This window comes from Brachionichthys hirsutus, chromosome 15 (genome assembly GCF_040956055.1).
Source record: "Brachionichthys hirsutus isolate HB-005 chromosome 15, CSIRO-AGI_Bhir_v1, whole genome shotgun sequence".
Taxonomy (NCBI): domain Eukaryota; kingdom Metazoa; phylum Chordata; class Actinopteri; order Lophiiformes; family Brachionichthyidae; genus Brachionichthys; species Brachionichthys hirsutus.
Genome location: NC_090911.1, coordinates 7,495,328 through 7,500,204, shown reverse-complemented (window position 1 = coordinate 7,500,204; position 4,877 = coordinate 7,495,328).

Here is a 4,877-nt window from a genome sequence, read left to right as displayed (position 1 = left end):
GTGAATGTCCATGAGGCAGGTCCAAACGTTCAGGAAGTAACGGGAAAATGCATCACTTCCCTTCATGCAGGGAGGTGTTTACATGGAAGCTGCATGTGTGCCTGTTAGGGCAATAATTTATGTATGATCAAATTTTGGGAATGTTACCAGGAACCGATGATTAAATATTGGTGACTCAAAGGGCTGTTAAAAATACACATCGACTCTGATTCACTTTTACTTTTCATGGTTGGCGTATAAAGATCCCAAGAACAATTTGGAACCTTTTTGGTGATGATCCAGATCACCGTGTGGACGGTGTAAATCTAATTATGAAGGGAGTGAGCTGCTCGGCGGAGGTCTGCGCTCTCTCGTTCAGTCTGTGAATGATGTTCGTTTGCAGATGAAGCACGTTGATGTCTTGAGGTGATTATTTGGTCGCTGTCCGTGGTGCTGAAAGTAAACAGGACAGCCTTCCGTAGGAAAAGAGCTGTGCGTGCGCGCGCGCGCGTGTGTGCGTGTTTTTAGAAATATGCGTGACTAATGAGCATTTCTTACATTTACTTTTGTCAAAACGTGACTTAACGGCAAAAATTGAGCCGAATTAGTGTCACGCAAACTACACCAGCAGGGAACCGGACGCTGTGCCTCCAGGAGAGTCTGAAGGGCGCAGGCGCAAATGTCACGCTGTTATTTTTTAATTTAGAAAGTCCCACGCCTTCGAATTGACTCAATTTCGATCCAAAGTCCTTCCTCGTCCAGCCGCACTCGCAGAACTGTCTCACGTCTCTGGTGTCTGACGAGGTGCGGATCCCGACGGACCCGACGCCCTCCTCCTCCTCCTCCTCCTCCTCCAACGCATCGCGGTGCCGCAGCGACAGCAGCCGAGGCGGTGAGTGCGTCCTGCCGCAGCAGCGACAACAACGCCGCTGAAATCCGTTTTAGGAGTAAATCGAGGTTTTATCAGAGACGTTTTTGTAGCCGATCGACGCGGCGGTCTGTGAATACCGATGGCTTGCTGTGTCGCTATTTGCGCCTCTCACAATAACGCATCGGTAAGTTCCTTTGACTTGCTTTTTCCCCGCGCCGTGCTGCGCGCTTTTATCCGCATCTCCGGATTCCGCTGATCAGTGAAGACAATTCAGCGAACTCGAGGGTTTATTTCTTAAAGATATAGAAGGCGAGCTGGAATTCAAGCAGGAAATATGCAGGAGGGAGAGAAGCCTTTCCCTGCTGATGGTTTCCAAGTGCGAAGCGAAGGTCAGCCACATGCATTGATGAATTAAGCGTTTTCAAATGCGCGAAAAAAGGGAAAGGAAAGAGGGCTGGGCAATGTTAGACTATTGATTCTTCGCCATGCACCGAGGGAAGCGCCACGTAGCTGATCATTGATTAGCTAATTAAAAATTGTCATTTAATTATTTTCTTTCAAAATATCCATAAACTATTTCACGTTTTGCAAGCTGTAATTTATGTAGACGCATTAGATTACCCTGCAACGCAGACATTATGCATTGCACGATACGGCTCGAGCACATTAGGCGTAACATCACAAGCACACATGGATTGTGACTGGCTGCATTGAGGCATAATATCAGACATGCAATGCCCAGTTATTCATTAAAAGGCTTTCTGCTGGCTTGAATCAAAGCGTCCTGCCGCTTACAAACTGGAAATGAATAATTAAACGCAACGTTCAAAGGAATTCAAGACCCGTGAGGAGGAAAAGTCCCATTGCTTTAGAGATACACCACTAGGGTGAATTGTGTTTTTACCTCCTGTCTGCGTCTCACAGAGTCTTGCGGTTAATCGACAACCTGAAGATCCTACTGATTATAATGAAAACGGCTCCCAGTATCATAAACGCCATCGTGTTTTCGCTATCAGTGTCTTGCATTCTTTCGGGACCTATTTTTGACATGAAATCCTCAAGAGAGCTGAAGTATTTTGTCTTATTGGACTACTTTAATAATATTTCCTGTAAAAACAGCACATCCAGCAATCCTTCTCAATTCCCATCCTTATGAAGCTCCACAGATCTACTAAGTGACTCTGTAATGAGCAAAGCAGACTCTTGCTTTCCTCCCTACAGGGTAGTTGATGTTAATGTTTAGCCCGTCTGTTCCCTGCCCCAGTGCTTCCGCAGTATATAGCCACAAATATAATGACCATAAGCACACAAGCAAAGCCAAAATCAAATGACTGTGGGGTGAATTTCATTACAAAATTAGCCATCATTTTCTGACTCATTCTCTGTGAATGAACGCCTGTTTTTAGAGGCGGGCTTATGAGCAGGATGGAGGACACGAATCATTTGGCAACCAATCCTGTGCCAAGCCTCCATTGCACGTATACTATTGAATGGACACACATTTTTTCCACGAGTTAAATTTGTGAAATAAAACATTTATGAGTGAGAAGGAATATATGTCATTTTAAGGATTTCATTGAAGAAATCATGCTTTGACACACAGTTGCTCTACGTACTCAAGAAGACAAAAAAAACGTGCAGTGGTTTTTATCTTGTTACTTTTCTTAAATGACACAATGCGGATGAATTTATTGTGAGAAAAATGTAATGCTTTCAACAAAAAAAAAAACTAAAATGTAATAATTCTGTTCGAAAAAAAATTATGCTTTCATGAAAAGTTAATTATACATGTTGCTTACAAAGAAGCTTATATCTAGAAGTTAACATAACTGCCATCAAACATGATGTTGATGTTTAGCCCTTCTGTTCCCTGCCCCAGTGCTTCCGCAGTATAGAGCCATGTGCGTTTGTTCTGAATACCGAGCTCTGGTTGTTAATTTAATTTGGCACTCCCAGCAACATGGCTGTTGCTGTTAAAATAATGGGTAAGAAATGATGCTGAGAAATAAAGCTTAAATGATCCCATCTGCAGTGCTGTGATTCTCTCTCTGTCTTTCTAGTCTGATGGTGTATTTTTCTGTTCAAACGTCAGTCCCAGCAATTTGGTTTCCATCCTACCTGAAACATGTTATCCTGTGGCTGTATTTTTCTCTGAGCACAGTCTGTCCTATTAGTTGATAAAGCATCAGGGGAAGATGCTTTAGAGGTAATTGGATTCAGAACTAGAGGGAGGGACGCAGCACGGAATTTGTCTGTGCATGAATTAATGCTGTGTGTGTGTCTGCTAGTGCTGCCTATAGTGTTTTCTGTTCTCAGTGAATCATTGCATTTTCATGGATGAGTAAGACTTGAATGGAGGGCGGTGGTGAGGAGTGTTTTAAAGTCTAACCCGAGGCACAAACGGTTCATATATATTTCAACCAATTGTTGGGATCGATAATCAACTTTTTCTTTATAAATACCTGCCTTTTTTCTGTTTTAACTAAAATAAAGATATTTCACTGCCTAAATTAAGGCAGTGAAATATCTTTGGTTGTCATTTCTAGTGGATCACGGGAAACATCTGTTTTAAATTGTAATTAAACTGCTAATTGATCATTTGTTATCAAATCACTGTCTTATTTTCCTTGTTTAATTGATTGATCTATGAAATGCCAGAAACAATTCATAATAGCATTTGTATTTTCCAATTAAAATAGATAAACAGCTACTAATCTTTTTTCTGTCAGACATTTCAGTTTTTTGTTTGTTGTTGTTGTTGTTGTTCTGCCTAGGAGGTCATAAACTCACTCTGACAATTTTCTTTTTTAGTTTTACCAGATGAACTCTTTAGTCTGTCATTTGAGACAGTTTCTTAAAGGTTGAATATGAACACAAAGGTTCCCAAAAATCAACCAGTGTCTCAATAAAGTCACACAGTTGTATATCAGCTTGTCTTTAAGGCAAAATATAATGACCATAAACACAAAAAGATGTGCCGAACTTAGAAGATATGATGAAAGCCAAAATCAAATGACTGTGGGGTGAATTTCATTACAAAATTAGCCATCATTTTCTGACTCATTCTCTGTGAATGAACGCCTGTTTTTAGAGGCGGGCTTATGAGCAGGATGGAGGACACGAATCATTTGGCAACCAATCCTGTGCCAAGCCTCCATTGCACGTATACTATTGAATGGACACACATTTTTTCCAAGAGTTCAATTTGTGAAATAAAACATTTATAATGAGTGACAAAGAATATATGTCATTTGAAGGATTTCATTGAAGAAATCATGCTTTGACATGACGTACTCGAAGACAAAAAAAAAAAAGTGCAGTAGATTTATCTTGTTACTTTTCTTAAATGACACAATGTGGATGAATTTATTGTTATAAAAATGTAATGCTTTTAGAAAAATAATTAACTAAAATGTAATAATTCTGTTAGAAAAAAAAATAGTGCTTTCACTAAAAGTTGATTATACATGTTTGCGTACAAAGAAGCTTGCCGTATATCTAGAAGTTAACATAGCTGCCATCAAACATCCAAACACAGAGCTTCAAATGCTGCGATGCTCACCGATAGGTGCAGAGGGTTATGGGGAGAAATTCATTTCAATGTACTAATGCTCTTATCTGGATCTCTGACATGCTCGTTCAGCATGGTAATTGCTGCAGAGGCTTGTGGGTATTGAAGCATTTCTTTTCTAAACGCAAAGCCGTCCCCATGTTTCTATGTTGGGCAACACTGTGGACATTTTTTTCATTTTAATAGCAGCATCTTCGAAAACAGAATCATTTTAACGACTACAATTACAGCTGGAAAACGTGCTGCGTACCTGCAAATTGGCTTCCTTATTATTGTTCCTGTTAACACTGTGATGATGCTCTTGTGTTTGTTGTTCTTTTACACGATTGTGTTTTGTTGCATTTCAGAGCCCTTGATGCTGGAAATGTGTTGAATAATTTCAGTGCGTCCTTCTGAACACACCCAACCAGACACATTGTCGAGCGTTTCGTATTCAAGAGCTTCAGACAAGAGGCA